Raw genomic sequence first — 17,542 nt, 5'->3', positions numbered from 1 at the left:
TGGTTATAAAATGCAAATCAAAACTACCATGAGATAGCACCTCACACCAGTCAGAATGGCCATCATTAATAAGTCCACAATAACAAGTGCTGGAGGGGTGTGGAGAAAAGGGAACCCTCCCACTGTTGGTGGGAATGTAACTGGTAGAGCCCATATGGAAACAGTTTGGAGATACCTTAGAAATCTATAATAGAACTCCAATGACCCCGCAATCCCACTCTTGGGCATCTATCCGGACAAAACTCTACTAAAAGAGACACTGCACCCGCATGTTCACTGCAGCACTATTCACAATAGCCGGAAATGGAAACAACCCAAATGTCCATCGACAGAGGATTGGATTCGAGAGGTGGTATATATACACAATGGATACTACTCAGCCATAAAAAAGAATGACATAATGCCATTTGCAGCAACATGGATGGAGCTAGAGAATCTCATACTGAGTGAAATGAGCCAGAAAGACAAAGACAAATACCATATGATATAACTCATAACTGGAATCTAATATCCAGCACAAATGAACATCTCCTTACAAAAGAAAATCATGGACTTGGAGAAGAGACTTGTGGCTGCCTGATGAGACGGGTAGGGGGAGGGAGTGGGAGGGATCAGGAGCTTGGGCTTATCAGACACAACTTAGAATAGATTTACAAGGAGATCCTACTGAATAGCATTGAGAACTTTGTCTAGATACTCATGTTGCAACAGAAGAAAGGCTGGGGGAAAAATGTAATTGTAATGTATACATGTAAGGATAACCTGACCCCCTTGCTGTACAGTGGGAAAATAAAATAAATAAATAAATAAATAAAAATAAAAAAAATAAAGTGGATGGGTGCATAGATAGACATAAGTAGACAGCCAAAGCTAGAGATATGAAATAAGCTTAGCCAAAACAAGTTGGAAACCTATTTCTTATCACATAAAGTTCTAGTTGTCTTTGCAGCTCTATAAATTTAGCAGGGATGCAAGCTCCTTTTTCCTTGCTATTCCACTATCTCTCAGGTTTATAAGTATTTAGTGCATGATCCAAGATGGCTTACTACCACACTCCCATGCCAGCCAGCAGGGAGACAGGGGAAGAAGAGGGCATAACTGGGAAATTGTCACACTGCTTCTGCTTACATTCCTCTGGCCAATACCTGATTCCATGGCCTTATTTAATTACAAGGAAATTTAGGAAATTTCCAGGCTTTATTCTGCATGGACATATGTCCAACTAAATGGTCTATTACTGTGGAAGAATGGGGAAATGCCCATTGAGACAGTGGAGAGGAAAGACAAAACTTGGTTGGAGTCAGTTAAGGAGGGAATGTAAAATATATAAAATAAGGAAATAGAACAGTGAGGATAAGCAATTCTTTTAAAGCATTTTACTGGAAAGAAGAGGGGATAAATAGAGTGGTAGATGGAGGAGACCGTAGAATGAAGACGTTAAAAGACAGTGATGATGGAAATGTGCCTTTCAAATCTCTTACTGTGACGAACATAACTGACTATGGTCCTGGGTGATGTGTTCTGAAAATCTTTCCTCCACAATCATACCAAGACTATACTTCCATGGGCTGCTCCGCGCCAGTGACCAGGAATGGCAGCAAGGACAAGGTAGGCAAATCCCTCCATGACACAGGACTCCTCTGACCAGCAACTATGGCCTAAGGACTCCTCCACGGCACTGCCGAAACTTTCTTAGAGGGGCAGTTCAAGGTCCAAGACCTTTCTTTGTCCCTCCCTCCTTCCTTCTTCCCCTCTCACCTTATAGGGGTCAAATCTACACCATGAGCTAATGGCTCTTCCAACCTTCTTCCCATCTTCTCTCACAGGTGGTTTGTGAGGAAAATGTTCCCATACATATTTTTCACATCTAATTCTGTCTTAGAATCTGCTTCTTGGAAGACCTGAACTGATGCAAGAGTAGATGTTAAAGCATGTTTGTAACTTGATGGGAAAGACCCAGGCATGAGGAGTCAAAGCGATCATACTTAAGGGAGAGGGAAAGAAGGAAGGAATCATGTCTTTAGATGGTGGTACACAGTCACTTGAAAAAAAAGGGGACTGCAGAAGACAGGAGTACAGGTTCTGATTAATAGGTAAATGTGACAGAAGAAAACAGAAGTAGTTCTTTTCTCTGTTGATTGTTTCAGCATACCATGGGAGGGGTAGTATGAGGTGGGTGACAGCTGGATTCTGGAATCAGCCTGACTGGGTTCAAAGGCAAATTTCTTCAAGTACCAGCTGTGTGACTCTTTCTCAGTTCCCTCATCTTGAAGATGGAGCTATTTTGTAGCATCTCCTTTAGAGAGTTGAGAGAACTACATAAGTTAATACTTGAGTGCATGTTGAGCATTAGTATGTAGCACATAACCATGAAACAAATACTAATTATTGTTTTCTCAATAAAATATAAAGATCATCAGCTGAGATTAAGGAGTAGAAGAGGTAAAGGAGAGCGAAGTGAAAGTGATCTTGAAGAATTGAAAATAAGCACTCGCTGGTCATAAAATGAAAGTGAGAGAGTCAAGATGATTGGGTGGTTTTCTTTTGCTACATTCAGCTATTTGGGCACAGACATAAATTAGACCAGTGATTCACCACTCTGACTGCTATTAGAATCACCTGGGGGAGGAGGAGTCCAGCAGGCTTTTTTTTTTTTTTTTTTTTTGCTTTTCAGAGCCACATCCCACAGCACATGGAAGTTCCCAGGCTGGGGGTCTAATCGGAACTACAGTTGCTGGCCTACGCCAGAGCCATAGCAACTCAGGATCCAAGCTGTGTCTGTACCTATACCACAGCTCAAGTCAACGCTGGATCCTTAACCCACTGAGCAAGGCCAGAAATCAAACCCATGTCCTCATGGATACAAGTTGGGCTCACTACCACTGAGCCACGATGAGAACTCCCCCAGAAGACTGTTAAAGATACCCAAGTGATTCTAATGTGCAGCCACAGCAGAGAAGTACTGGAGTCAAGGGAGAGTTTAACTTACTCAAACTGAGTGTGGTTTAACCAAGGTTTGGGGTTTTTCCAGGGGAATTCAGAGGAGGAGAGATTAAGAGAGGGATTAATTATGGATAACAGAATCTAAGTTAGTTATGGGAAAAAATTAAAGACTTTCATGATGGAGAGTTAAAAAAATGTTAAGAGTCTAGGGCCTGGAGTTCCCACTGGAGTAGAAGTGTTGTGTGGGAGGGACTTTGCAGCAGACATAGCTCATGATCTTGTAGCTTTACCCCAAATGCCAAATGTACTTACTACCCTCAAATGTTCTACTATATAAACAATGACACAAAATTTAAGTACACTGTGAGAATTATTCTCTTTTTGATGACTCTTTTTCAAAGTTCAGCCTAAGAAGTTATTATTTGAATCCAAATGACCTAGAGTACTTTTGTTCTAAAAGAATAACTGTGCTGGGAGTTCAGTTATGGAGAACTGAATCCACTCTAACTAATCTATGTAGGAAGTCATGTGTTACAGAGTATTAAGTGGATCACAAAATTGATTGGAGAGCTGGAGCAACAGATGCTGGATTTCCAGGAATAACTACCTACCAAAGCTACACTGTGGAACTGGTTTTAACAAATATTTACAGTCACCATGGATGATACCCTCCTTCTATGGTAAATGAGCAAGAAAAAGAACCAAGAAAACCATCAATAAGAGAGGTATTAATATAAACCAATGCAATCTTAAATCATTTGTATGCTATACTTGAGAGAGAAAAGTGCTAATAAATACTGCAAACTTTATTTTACTGTACAAGGTATCTACAAAGTCAAGAAACTTGTAATCAACTTAGTTATTGGTTACTTTGCCAAATATCATGCTCAATATCTTTATTATCTTGATACCTTTTCAGGTGAGGTACCTCTAAATTTAAGCCAATAAGTTCAATTATTAATCTAAAAAAAGTACAGTAAATATTATTTTCCCTATTATTATACTTCTTCCAAGTTAGCAATTATACCCATTGCTTTACATTTAGAATATTTTATCTGAAGTTTTATGGAACATATTATTTTAAAATGTAACTAATCCACTGCTTAAACATACATTTAGGAGTTCCCATTGTGGTTTAGTGGGTTAAGGACCTTATGTTATCTCTGAGGATGCAGGTTCAATCCCTGGCCTGACTCAGTTGGTTAAGGATCTGGTGTTGCCACAAGCTGTGGTGTAGGCTGCAGATGCAACTCAGATCCGGTGTTGCCTTGGCTGTGGCTTACGCCTCAACTGAAGCGCCCAGTAGACCTTTAGCCTGTGAACTTCCATGTGTTACAGATGTAAAAACAAAACAAAACAAAACAAAAAACCAATATAAGTTTATCATATGTCCCCCAATTTTGTGGACAGTCTGCAGAGTAAAAACAGCTCAGACAACTCTCTCCTCTTTAACGCCCAGAACCAAAATGAAGTTATTTTTCAGAGAGAGAGATTCACGATCAGAATCTAGAGGAAATGTAAATAACAGATTATTCAGGGTAAAGAAACCATTGTTACCAGCTAGGAAAAACACACTATTTCAAAGGGCTGTTCACCTAGAATAAGTCACTTTTTTTAGGTTTTAAATTCACCATTCTTTTTCTCTTTTGAGTTATTCTTTTCCTGTGCTTCTTTTTAAGACTCTTTGTTGACTTTTTCTTGACTTTTTTTGCATAAGGCATCTCTCGAGGCTCATAGGAAGTACTGTTATTAAAAAGAATACTAGATGTGGGGCCAAAATGTCTCGATCTAAGACTGGATTCTAAAAGAAAATTACCTTGCCTTACATTTACATACATTTCGAATTGATATTGGTGGCGATAGGGATCAAGATTTATTTTTTGTACCCATGTTATACAAACTGAGCCAGCATTATTTTTCAAAAAGACTACCCTTCCCCTCTGCATTTGTCAACATTCTTTGGTCACCAATCAGATGAGCAAATGTGGACTTTTAGTCCCCTTTTTTGATATATGTCTCTATGTTTGCATTTATATCACACTGAATTAATTATAACAGGCCTCTCTATCTGTTAGTATAAGTTATCCACCTTCTTCAAGATTTTCTTGGGTATTTTTTGGCTTTCTGTATTTCCATATAAATTTTAGAATCAACTTGTCATGTTTCAGAAAAAAAAATAGCTTGCAAGAAATTTTATTGGAATTGTATTGAATCTTTAGACCAATTTGGAGGGAAGTGATGTCTTTATTATGAGATAGTCCACCATTTATTTAGATATTTATCTCCATGACATTTTATAATTTTCAGAATAGAGGTCTTTCACATCTTTCTGTTGACTTTATTCCTAGGCATATGACAAAACTTAAGCTACTGTAAATAGCATAATTTAAAATTTTTCATTTCTATTTGTTTTTACCTGGAATAATTGGTTTTTAAAAACTGATTCAGTATCCAATTTTAATACTTCATCTACAAAGTATTTTAGACTTTACACATACTGTCATATCATCTGCAAATAATGACTTTTTAAGACTTCTAATTTTAACATAATTTCAGACTTACCAAAATGTTTCAAGAATATAAAACAAAAAAATCTGTAGACTCTTTTCCCAAGATCCTACAAATGTTAACAGTTAACATTTGCTTAATCACTCCCGTTTCAATGTATAGAAGTTTTTCTGAATCATTTGAGGCACAGACATGACACCCTTTGCCCCTAAATTACCACTGGGCAGTTCTTGAAAACCAATGGCAGCACAGTGATCAAATTCAAGAAAATAATCCTGGCAAAAACACTACCAGCTAATCAAAGCTCACACTCAAATTTTTCCAATTGTCCTACTGATGTTTTCTATTGCAAAAGAAAATTCTATTCACAAGCTGTATTCACCTGTGACATGTCTCTTCACCTCCTTTCCTCAGCATCAATTCCTCCACCTGTACTTACAACTCCTGATCTTGGCATTCTGAAGAGTATGGGCCAGTTATTGAAGAGAATCTCCATTAACAGTTTGGTCCTGGTTCCAAATTTCCCAAACCAGAAATCTTATTTGGGTCAAAGTTGTGGTATTTACCCAACAGCAAATCACTCCAACCGCCCCTTGGGGAGTTGAAAAAAAAAAAAAAAGTCATGGTAAGGGGCTGAGGGAAGATGGAGAAGTGGCTCCTGAATCTGATTAGGGGATTCTTTCAGACCCATGACCCCACCTGGGCAGATATCCAGAGCATCTTCAGTGTATTCCTAACAGGGGAAGAAAAGCCTGCAATCTTTGCAAAAGCCAGAGAGGAAGCAGACAAAATGAGTAGAGTCCTCATGCTATTTCAGACCTGGGAAACAAGTGGTCCCAGATAATGAACCCAGCTGGGACCAGTGAGACAACGGAGACGGGGGTGAAAGTCAGAGGCTCACCGATTAGACAAATATGATCCTAAAGGGAATCCAGGCAGCAGGAAAGAATTAAGATAAAGGAAATCATTCAGGAGCCAATGGAAAGCCCTTCTTTGGTAACTCTAGAGCCCCAGGAAACGCATCTGAATCTACAATCACTGACCCTGAGTCATCAGAAGGGAATGCAATCTTGAGGTCATATGTCACTTCCCCAAGTGCCCTGGCGTTAGGTGTAAACCTCAGAAACTGAAAGTAGAACCAAATACCCCTACCTGTCAAGGGTGCCTACTGGGTGTTTAATAACTGAGGAGGCAAGCCCACCTACTGGCTGTTGTCCTCTAATGTTCACCAGTTGGCACAGGAATCTGGACTAACCACCCTGGAGACTCTCAAACCCAGTGAGTGACCGCTGCCCCCACCAGGGGATAGCAAGCCAAAGAAACAAGGACCCAATCAGTGCACCATATATAAACAAGAAGGACACTGGAAGGGATAATGCCCTCACTGCTTCCAAAGGGGGATGGAAATGGCAGATCCCAGCCACTATCCTCGAAGGCAGAAGTCCAAATAGATGAAGAATGACAGGCTGGGGAAAGCCTGTCAAATTCTGAGTCGACACAAGGGCCATTTACTCCAACTTAGGTGTCCCAACCAAGGGATAAATTAAAGAGAAATGCATTTGAACTCAGATATGGGAGACCCACTCCCCAAGCCCAAGAGAAGGATATCTTAACCTGCTTGAAAAGAAAATCAAATATGCCCTCCAGGAAGGAGAAATCATGAAAGCTCTCAATTCATATGGTAACCAGGTGCTGCCCACACCCACTAGCCTTCCCCCCCACCCCACTTCCAGCCAGGGGACTGGGTCTACTCAAAACCCTGGAAAGCGTCCAGCCCACAAGATACCCTAGTAACTGCTGTCATTGTACTGAGTCTCCCCCGTCCCCCCTCCCCACCCCCTATTAGGACACATTATCCCTTGCAAAATGAGGGCCTTATATGTCAAATGTATACTTCCCATCTCCGGAATTAAAATGTACCTCCCCACTGTCGCCCCAGTGGCAAACAACCTTCTATAATATGACCAGAGATATTCAGGAGGGATGGAACTTCTGTGATTGCTGGGGAGGGATGGAACTTCTGTGATTGTTGGATCTATCATGCCCAACCTGAAAGAGGAAAGGTCCACCCGACAGATTTAAGAGGAACCCCAATAACCAAGGAGGAATCGCTAAATACCATCCTCCTCCCAGCAGCAATATAACTGTAAACAAGTTGAAGCCGCAGCTGTCCCACTTGTGACACTTATGGACCCAAAACACCAACAATACGGGACTCAGGCAGACCAATAAGGGAAAACACGGCTGAGTGGTACCTGGGTGTCCCAGTAGGACCCTAGATACATTTACATGGATGGAAATTCAGAGCACCGACACTTCCAGGGCTCAAGCCAATGACACAAGGCCAGTGTGCTTACAGAGGATGTATGTTTTTGGGTAAGCCACCAACTCAACAAAGGGCTGGGCATCCCAATGCTTAGACAGCACCAAGGTGAGGGGCTAGGTTACTATAAGAATTGTGGGTCCAGATCCAAACTTAGAGTTTATAATCAGACCATTACTCACCTATAGGAATAAACCACAATATCCCCAACAAGCCACAGAACTACAAATCCCAGGAGTCACTAAACTCATAGGGGTGCTAGGGACCCTGGCTGGAAAAACTACGTAACACTGCATAACTATAAACTGTGTAACACTGCCTCTATAATAAAGGTAACAGTCACAGTGGTGACAGTGGCCAATGAGACTGGCCTTGACTTCAAACTATTAGAAAAAATTTGACATGTGAAGCAGACCAGATAAATCCCATACCAAAATCTGTTGACTCACTAGCCAGTATAGTCCTAGACAACGGAATTGCCCTGGATTATCTGACCTGGGAGGGGGTCTGTGCACTGGCCAATATCTCATGTGGCTTTTACAGCAACTAAAGTGGCCTAATTAGAGAAAAGGGCAGACAGGCTTCTGGAGAAAGCAACTCGTCAAACTGAAGCCAGCCAGCGTCATCTGGCCGAGCAAGTGCCAAGAGGGGTAAAACAGGCTCTTTCCAGTGTCACTTGGTTTCTGCCTTCCTGGGCCCCTTAATATTCCCTTGCTAATATTACGGCCATGCACCTTAAATAGTCTGCAAAAGGTTAGAATCTATCAAACTCCAAGCGGTGCTTACTCAGGGACGCCAACAGTCGGGGCTGCGGCGTGGTGACGATGGAACACATCTGAAGGCGGCTGGGGTGCGTGAGGTTCTGCTCCTCTACCGGGGATTATGGCAGACACCCAAACTCAGCAGGGGGCAGTTACAGACGCCGGGACTGTGGCTCCTTAGTGCCCCTTAAAAATGAGGAGCCGAGGAGGGATTCGTCACTGGCAAACCCCACCCGGGTCCCAGGGGAAAATACGACGGAATCTAGGTGGTATACGGTCTAACCTCTTCTTTGGGGCTTAGTCTAGTATCACTTGCCTGTAGGCGGCAGTGTGCCGACGCCTGGCCTTGCAACCTAGCACATAGGATTAGAGTTCCCGGGGCAAACCCGCTGCTCCCGACACTTGAGCCCCCCGAGCTGCAGCAGCAGCGCTGCGCACAGACACCTCGATTCAAGATGGCGATGGGCGTGCCGCGTGCAGAGACACTGCACCCGGCGCTGCAGGCTGAGGTCGTGGACGCAGAACCTCTGTGCACGCGAGAACTCCCGGGACCGAGCCCGCGAAGCCTTCCCGCCGAGGGCCATTGAGGAGAGCAAGTACCCCGGGCTGGTGGGGTACTCTCCGTTCACCAAAGAAGAAAATGTTCTTTCCTTCTGAACCGAACTGTCACATTCTTTTGGCCGGAACACCACCAGGTAGGAGGACCCTTGTTGGGGCCTGACTGGAGAGGGTTCGTAGCTTTGCTGATGACGTTAATGCTGGGTTTTGACGAGGGTGATGTCTTTTAATGTTTCCATTGTAGGACTAGCTTTCCTGGTGTAATTATTATGGGTTTGTGGAGAGATACTAGAAGACTATGTAAATTTTCTTTACTCATCATACTTTTAGCCCAAAGTTTTAGCCTCCTTCTTTTGCAGGTTCTTTCCCAAATCAATTATTAGTATAATTGCCAAATAAGAGATTTTAAAATTCGGTCATTCTTTGTACATTTATTAAATGGGATTCTACTGTGAGGAAAAGCTTTCCCTTCATCATTTCCTCATTCACATATTTATTAATTTATTTAAAACGTATGGCCTTGGAGTTCCCGTCTGGCTCAGCGGTTAATGATCCTGACTAGGATCCATGAGGATACTGGTTCCATCCCTGGCCTTGCTCAGTGGGTTAAGGATACAGGCCTTGCCCTGAGCTGTGGTGTAGGTCACAGACACGACTTGCATCTGGCGTGGCTGTGGCTTTGGTGTGACCTGGTAGCTGTAGCTCTGCTTAGACCCTGGCCTGGGAACCTCCATAGGTCTGGTGCAGCCCTAAAAAGCAAACAAACAAACAAAAACCAAAAAAGCGTTATGGGCTCAGAGTTTCTTAATTTACTGAATATGTTATAAACCGTAACTATTATTTATTTAGATGCTTGGATAATCCTGGATTTGGACAGTGGGAGCCACTTTGAACTGGCTCCCATGTCATTTTGACATGCCCCCATCATTCTTTGGGCACTTTCTTACTTTTTTGGACAAAACATTTAGGGTTTATCTCATTCATTCTCAACCTAACCTTGAAAGTAACCAGATCTCAAAGAAATGGTTCATTCAGTGGAGAATAATACTAAGAAACCAAGATCTGGATGCCAAATGTGCAAGATGTGCTCATTGCTACTGAGATGCTGGTGCCTCCAGGGCTCAGCAGATAGAGCTAGGAAATATACGTACACATACTTCTATGTAAGTATGTGTATCTGTATGTCTCTGTGTACGTGGATATATGTATGGGCATATGTACTTGTGTATCTGGATATTTCATTTTTAAAATCTATCTCCCCAAATCCGTGAGTTTATATTGATAACTCCAATTCCACTTCAACTCCACAGGGTTCATTTTGAGCCTTCCTCTTCATTAATTCAGCCTCTCCCCACCCCATTCATTTTTACTCCTTTGTCCAAAAGGGAGAAATCTGGCTCTGGTTATCCTCAAGTATTCAGTTATTTTTTTCAATCCTTTATTCCTTTTGCCCAAGTTTCCTCAGTCATCTTTTGTTGGATTCCTCAAGGAAGGTTCATGGGAATAAAAATACCTAAATTTTAGCATGTTTAAAACTGTTTTCCTGAAGCTTTATGCCTAAAGGATAGATTTAATGAAAATAAAACCCTTGGTTCACACTTTTTTCTCTTAAAGTTAAAAAAAAAGCTGAATAATTAATGCTTTCTTCTGAATGCTCTTTTGGGGAAGTCTGTAGGCAGCATAATTCCCTCGCCTCTGTAAGTTATTTGCTATTTTCTGCTTGAGTTCTAAAGGATTTTTCTTTATTTATAAAATCTAATAGTTTTGAGTGTTCTAGATCAATTTTCCCAGTTTAGGGTGTTGTGCTATACTTCAGTTTTGGGGAGGGGAGAGCTTCAGGTAAATGATGTAGTCTTGTTTTGTTTTTTTCACATAATAGTTTTCCATAGCTTTAGTCTATTTATGTCATCAAAATTCACAATGTTTTTAATACGGTTTCTAGTCTAAGGGGGCCCCCTTCTGTCAGTGCAGTGAGTATAGTCTTTAATAAACAACTTTTGTTGTCAGAGATGGGGGAGTTGAGAGAAAGTTCTGAATCCACTGATTATGGTTCTTTTGTCTTTTAACCTTTTGCTTCTTTTCCCCTCACTTTCCAATCAACAAAGGGGGCCCTTTCCTTTTTTTATGATGGAAATTACATAATAATTTCTATTTTTGGAATTAATAAACTTTTTGTCTCGTTAGAGCCATTGTAGGTTTACATAAAAATAGAGCAGAGAACACAGTTTGCATTTACCTGTTCCCCCCCCATGCCAGTTTCCCCTATTTTAAAACTTTGCATTAGTGTGATACCTTTGTTACAACTGATGGATCAATATTGATACCTTATTATTAAATTTTCTATAGTTTATATTAGAGGTTACTCTGTGTTATACAGTTCTATGTTTGTTTTTTAATAGCCACGCCTGTGGCACATGCAAATTCCCAGGCCAGGGATTGAATCCAAGCTGCAGCTGCAACCTATGCTGCAGCTGTGGCAATGTAGGATCCTTTAATCTACTGCACCTGTGTTATACAGTTCTGTGGGTTTTGACAAATGCATGTCAGATACCTACCTACTACAGCAGCGTCATATAGAATAGTTTCACTGTCTACATAGTCCACCTTTCCACCATCCGTGGTCCTCCTTCAAACCCCTAGCAACCACTGATTTTTTTTCCTTTGATGTTAACATTTCCAGAATCTTAGACAGATGAAATCATACAGAATGTAGCCTGTTAAGACAGCTGCTTTTTTCGTTGTATTTGCATGTATTAATATCTGCTGCTTGAGGGTTAGCCTTGTAATTTAGCATGCATCTAGGGGCTGACTGTGATCCTTCTGGAGACCGGGGAAGCCTGTGGACACCTCCTCAGCCCATTCCCTCTAGTTCACTCCAAGTCACTAGTATCTCCCTGGAAGGAGCCTGTACATACAATGGGTGGCACAGCTGTTGCTGTTACCAACCAAGGGATGGGTGCCTAGAATGTCTGGCTCTGATAGCCAATGGGGCTTGCATTCACAAGTGCCACAGGACTGCAGCGAACAAGGAAGTAGTTACTAACAAGCACAGGAGCACAGCAATATACCCAGTCCCAGTGCAGAGGGGAGCAGGCAAGAAAAAAGCCCTTTTCCTGGTTTCTCCTTGGAAGGGTGCTAACTGCATACTTTCCCAGTTGCTGCCTGAGGATCTGGCTTCCAGTCAGCGTCTAGGTGCTGACTGCCATCCTTTCCTTTAGGAAACTGACAGGCCCTGACACACCCTCAGCTTAGTATGGCTATGGGAGGCACTCAGAACAGGCTCTCTTGTTAGATACATATATGTTTAGAATTGTTTTACCGTCTCGATTGATTGACATTTTTATCATTTTACAGTGTCCTCAGATATGTAGTAATCAAGTTTCTCACCAAGGTCAGGTATCTCACTGTGGTTTTGATTTAAATTTCCCTTGTAATTAAAGATGCTCATGTAGAGCATCTTTTTTTTCAATTACCTGTTGGCCATCTGTTATGTCTTCCTTAGAAAAATGTCTATTCAGATTTTCTGCCCATTTTTAAATCAGATTGTTTGTTTGTTTTTGCTATTGAATTGTATGAGTTCTTTATATATTTTGGATAGTAGCTCCTTATCAGACATATGATTTGCAAATATTTTCTCCCATTCAGTAGGGTGCCTTTTCACTTTGTTGATGGTTATATTTTCATTGCAGAAGCTTTTTACTGTGATGTAGTGCCATTTGTTTATTTTTGCTTTTTGGTGTCAGATTTTCATCATCACCAAGACCTCTGTCAAGGAGGTTACTCCCTATGTTTTCTTCTAGGATTTTTATGGTTTCAGATCTTAAATACAAGTCTTTAATTCACTTGGAGTTAATTTTTTTGTATGGCTTAAGACAGTGGTCCAGTTTCATTCTTTTGCATGTGGCTGTCCAATTTTCCCAACAGCACGTATTGAAGAGTCCTTTCTTCTTGACTCTTTTGTCAGTAATTAAGTGACCATCTATTCATGGTTATATTTCTGGGCTCTCTATTCCGTTCCATTGATTTATGCCAATACCATGCTGTTTTGATTACCATTACTTTGCAATATTTTTTGAAATCAGGAAATGTGATACCTCCAGCGTTTTTTCTTTCTAAAGTTTTCTGTGTTTATTCAGGGTCTTTTGTGGTTCCCTACAGTTTGGAGAATTGTTTTTTCCTCTGTTCCTGTGAAAAATGCCATTGGTGTTTTGATAGCGATTGTACTGAATCTGTAGATTGCTTTGGGTAGTATGGACATTTTAACAATGTTAATTCTACCCATCCATGAGCAGGAAGTATCCTTTCATTTGTGTCTTCTTCAAATTCTTTCATTAGTGTCTTGTATTTTCAATATATAGGTCTTTTACCTCCTTGGTTACATTTATTTCTGGGCATTTCAGTTCTTTTTGATGCAATTGTAAATGGAACTATTTTCTTAATTGCTCTTCCTGAAAGTTCATTGTTCGTATTGAGAAACAACAGATCTTTGTATACTGATTTGTTGTGCCCTGCAACTTTGCTGGATTTGTTTATTCAAACTTTTTTTTTTTTGAGTCTTTAGGGTTTTCTATGTATAATATTATGTCATCTGCAAGTAGTAACAGTTTTACCTCTTCCTTTCCAATTTGAATGCATTTTATTTCTTCTTCCTGACTAATTGCTTTGGCTAGGAATTCCAATACTATGTTAAATAAAAGTGGGCATCCTTGTCTTGCTTCTGATCTTAGAGGAAAAGCTTTTAGCTTTTCACTCTTGAGTATATTAGTTGTGAACTTGTCATATATGGCCTTTATTATAAGATATATTCCTTCTATACCTAGCTTTTTGAGCATTTTAAATCATGAAAGATATTGACTTTTGTTAAATGACTTTCAGCATCTATTGAGATGATCATAACATTTTTATCCTTCATTTTGCTTATGTGGTGTATCGTAGTGACCAATTTGCAGATGTAGACCATTCTTGCATTCCTGGAATAAATCCCACTTAATCATTTTATATGTTCCTTATAATGTATTGAATTCCTTTTGCTAAAATTTTGCTGAGGGTTTTTGCATCTGTGTCCATCAAGGATATTGGCCTACCTTTTTTTTTTTTTCAAATATACTCTTGCCCCTTTCTCTTTCCTCTTTCTAAGATTCCTATTAGGCATATGCTGCTAGGTTTGACAGTGTCCAGTAGGTACCTTAAGCCCTGTTCATTTTTCTTCATTCTTCTCTTTTCTGTTCTTTAGCCTAAATAATCCCAGTTGGCCAAATCTCCTGTTGAATCCCTAATTTCTCACTTGTTATTGTACTCTTCAACTGCAGAGTTTCTATTTGGTTCCTTCTAAATAATGTCTCTTTGTTGATTCTCTATGCATAGCTTTACTTTCATGGTTGCCATTAGCTCTTTGAGGATATTTTAAATTGTTGGTTTAAAGTTCTTGTCTAGCAAGTCTAACATCTGGACTTCCTCCTGGACAGTTTATTCATTTCTTTTTTTTTTATGTCTGGGTCATACTTTGTTTTCTGCATGTTTTGTAATTTTTTTGTTGAAAATTGAACACTTTGAGAATTATAATGTTGCTGCTTATTGTTGTTATTGCCCCAATTTGTAATGAGTCTTCTTAACTAATTTTGTAAGGTCTGTGTTCCTTGTTTTGTTTGGCCACTGAAATCTCCATCCCACTAGCTTAGTGATCAGCTGGTGATTTATCAGAGATTTCCTGAAATGCCAAGATCTAGCTGATTTTCCTTGATTAATTGTTCACCTTGTTGCTGTAAACTCTTGATTAGTTTCTTGAATCTAAAAAATTTGGTTCTGATAATCCTTGCCGGCTTACTGGCTAATTCCGTGGAGGGACAGGCTCTTGGCGTTTCCTATCAATAATTCTTCTTGGAAATCACCTACTGTTTTGTTTTTATCTAAGAAAAAGAGAGGAAATTCTGTCTACTTCTACAATGTGTGTGTGTATGTGGGGGGTTGGGGGGGGGATAAACCATGAAATTTAAATGATTCCTGGTGAGAAAAAGAAGAAACAGTGATAGAAGCTAGATTTCCTTAAATATACCTTCTCTTGTAGATTTTACTTTGGATCCACATATTTTACAAAATTCTAAAAAAAATTCAAGTATTAAAGGATTACTTAAACTATTCTCAGAGTCATAAACCTGCCAAGGTCTAACATTTACATGGAAAAGTTGAGATCTTAATTCAAATAGTTTATCTACAGATACTAGAATAGTAACTATTATGCTGAATTATATAGTATTGAGACATAACATAGGTTAATCACCTAGCAAATCAATAAACTTAGCTCTCTTCCACCAGCACCTTACTTGAGAAGAGAAAACATAATTATTTTGCCATCTTTGTTCTAGCCTCATACACAGGGCTATGTCTAATCAGTGAAAACTGAATAAATCAAAGCTATAATTATAAACTTATAACCACAAGGCCACTTTTTGAATAATGATGAGGGAAAGAAATTCCTACTAAGGTAAAAGTCATGTTAGTCTTATATTTTCCTTGTAAAGCTTTGATAAACAAAATAATCCTTTTTGATTACATAAACATACATGAACACTTGTCTTGACCCCAACATGGACAACCCAAGTTACCTGAATAAAAGTGCTCATCAAAATTGAAATACCTCCCACTCCTATTTTCTGTTACCCCTACCACTAATCCATGTATAGCAGATACATCCCCTTCTTCCAGAGTACCACATCCTATTTTGCCTATAACTTGACCCCTTTGCATCTTTGAACTGTATCTTAAATCCAACCGCTGCTCTACATTCCCACTGCCACTGGCTCAGTGCACATTTGTATTTCCTCCTTGGACTACCAAATGGCCAAACTAGTCTCTTCTGTCTGCACTCTTATCGTTTTCTAAATCCATTTTCCATTATGCCTCCACAGTATTTTTACTGAAAATAAATTGAATAACTTATTCAATCCTTTAAATTTGTTCAGTAATTTAACATATTTTGTTAAATTTTTGCTTATATTGATTTGCTTTATATCAATTATTCCGTTGCTTCTCATCATTTAGTGTGATTTTTCAAAATATATTCCTAAAAGACTCAAGACTCAATAGAATTGCTTCATTCCCTAAAGGTGATAAGGCAGAAACTAGATGGATAAGGTTCTCTTGTCATCCTTATCCTTCGGCCTTCAAACACAGTTGCTCAGTTTGTTCATAGGTCTTTCTAAGTGTCTTTTGCAAGAAAAGATTTCCCTAGCTGGAGCTCTTCATGATTTTGCTCCAAACTCTCTCTTCAGATTCAGTTTACTGTTACTGCTCTTCACAAGCCCTATACGTCATTTCAAAGTCTTCAGTTTGCTGAAATTAGAGATGTTGTTTCATACCTTTATTTGTTGAACAGCTATTTCTTCTACCTGTAATGCTATTCTCTGTGCCTGAGGAACCCCCTGAAGCAATCTCAGCTTAAAAATGATGAAAATATAAAAAGCCCCCAGAGGTAGTTTCTTGTTTCCTTCTCTGTTCCTATAGCACTCTGTACATGCTATTACAACCTCTACCGCTCTTTACTTTTTTCATCTTTTACTAACACTTGTGACCCTTGGACAAATACCATAACCTCTTTAAGTCCCTAATTTCCTTACCTGAAAGTAAAGATCAGCAAGGTATAATACCTAGCTCAGAGAGATGCTGGGAGGGTTAAATGTCATAATACATGAAAGGGCTCAAAAGAATGCTTGGCACATGAGATTTATTCAAATGTTAGATATAACTATTATAAGTAGTAATACCACCTCTATCACTGCTCATCTATGTAGGTCTATTAGACTGTGAGCTCTGAAGGCTTATTTTGCACCACTAGCAACAAACTCATGATAAAAACTCAATATTGGAAGGAATTGATCTATATTCTATATGTGCAAGGAATATGGTCATTCATTTGTTATTACCTTCAGGTTAAAGTTATTTCTTCTCTAGTGCCTTTAGCTACTTTTTATAAGAGATACTATTTACTATAAAATTTCTAATTTCCTTAGAGTATGCTTTCTGTAGCAAATTACAGAGTTTAAAAGTTTAACCAATACTATGGTTAAGTATATCAACTTGGCTGACTTAAGAAACCTAGATATGTGGTCAAAGATCACTCCAGATGTTTCTGTAAATGTTTTTGGGTGAGATCAACATTTACATCTGTTAACTTTGGGTAAAGCAGATTTCCCTTCAGAATGTGAGTGGGCCTGGGCATGCAGTTAGTTGAAGCCCTGGATAAAACAAGACTGAGCTCCCCGAAGCTAGGGAAACCTCTACAGCACATAGCTTTTGGACTTGAACGCTGACATCAGTTTTCTTTTGGTCAATAGCCTGCCAGCCCACTCTGTAGATTTTGGACTGGTCAGCCTCCATATTCACTTAAGGCAATTCCTTAAAATAAATTTCTTTTCTCCCTCTCTCTACTAATACACCCATTTAATGTAAACAT

The sequence above is a fragment of the Phacochoerus africanus genome, chromosome 1 (assembly GCF_016906955.1).
Source record: "Phacochoerus africanus isolate WHEZ1 chromosome 1, ROS_Pafr_v1, whole genome shotgun sequence".
Classification (NCBI taxonomy): Eukaryota; Metazoa; Chordata; class Mammalia; order Artiodactyla; family Suidae; genus Phacochoerus; species Phacochoerus africanus.
Note: the sequence above shows the minus strand (reverse complement) of the source record.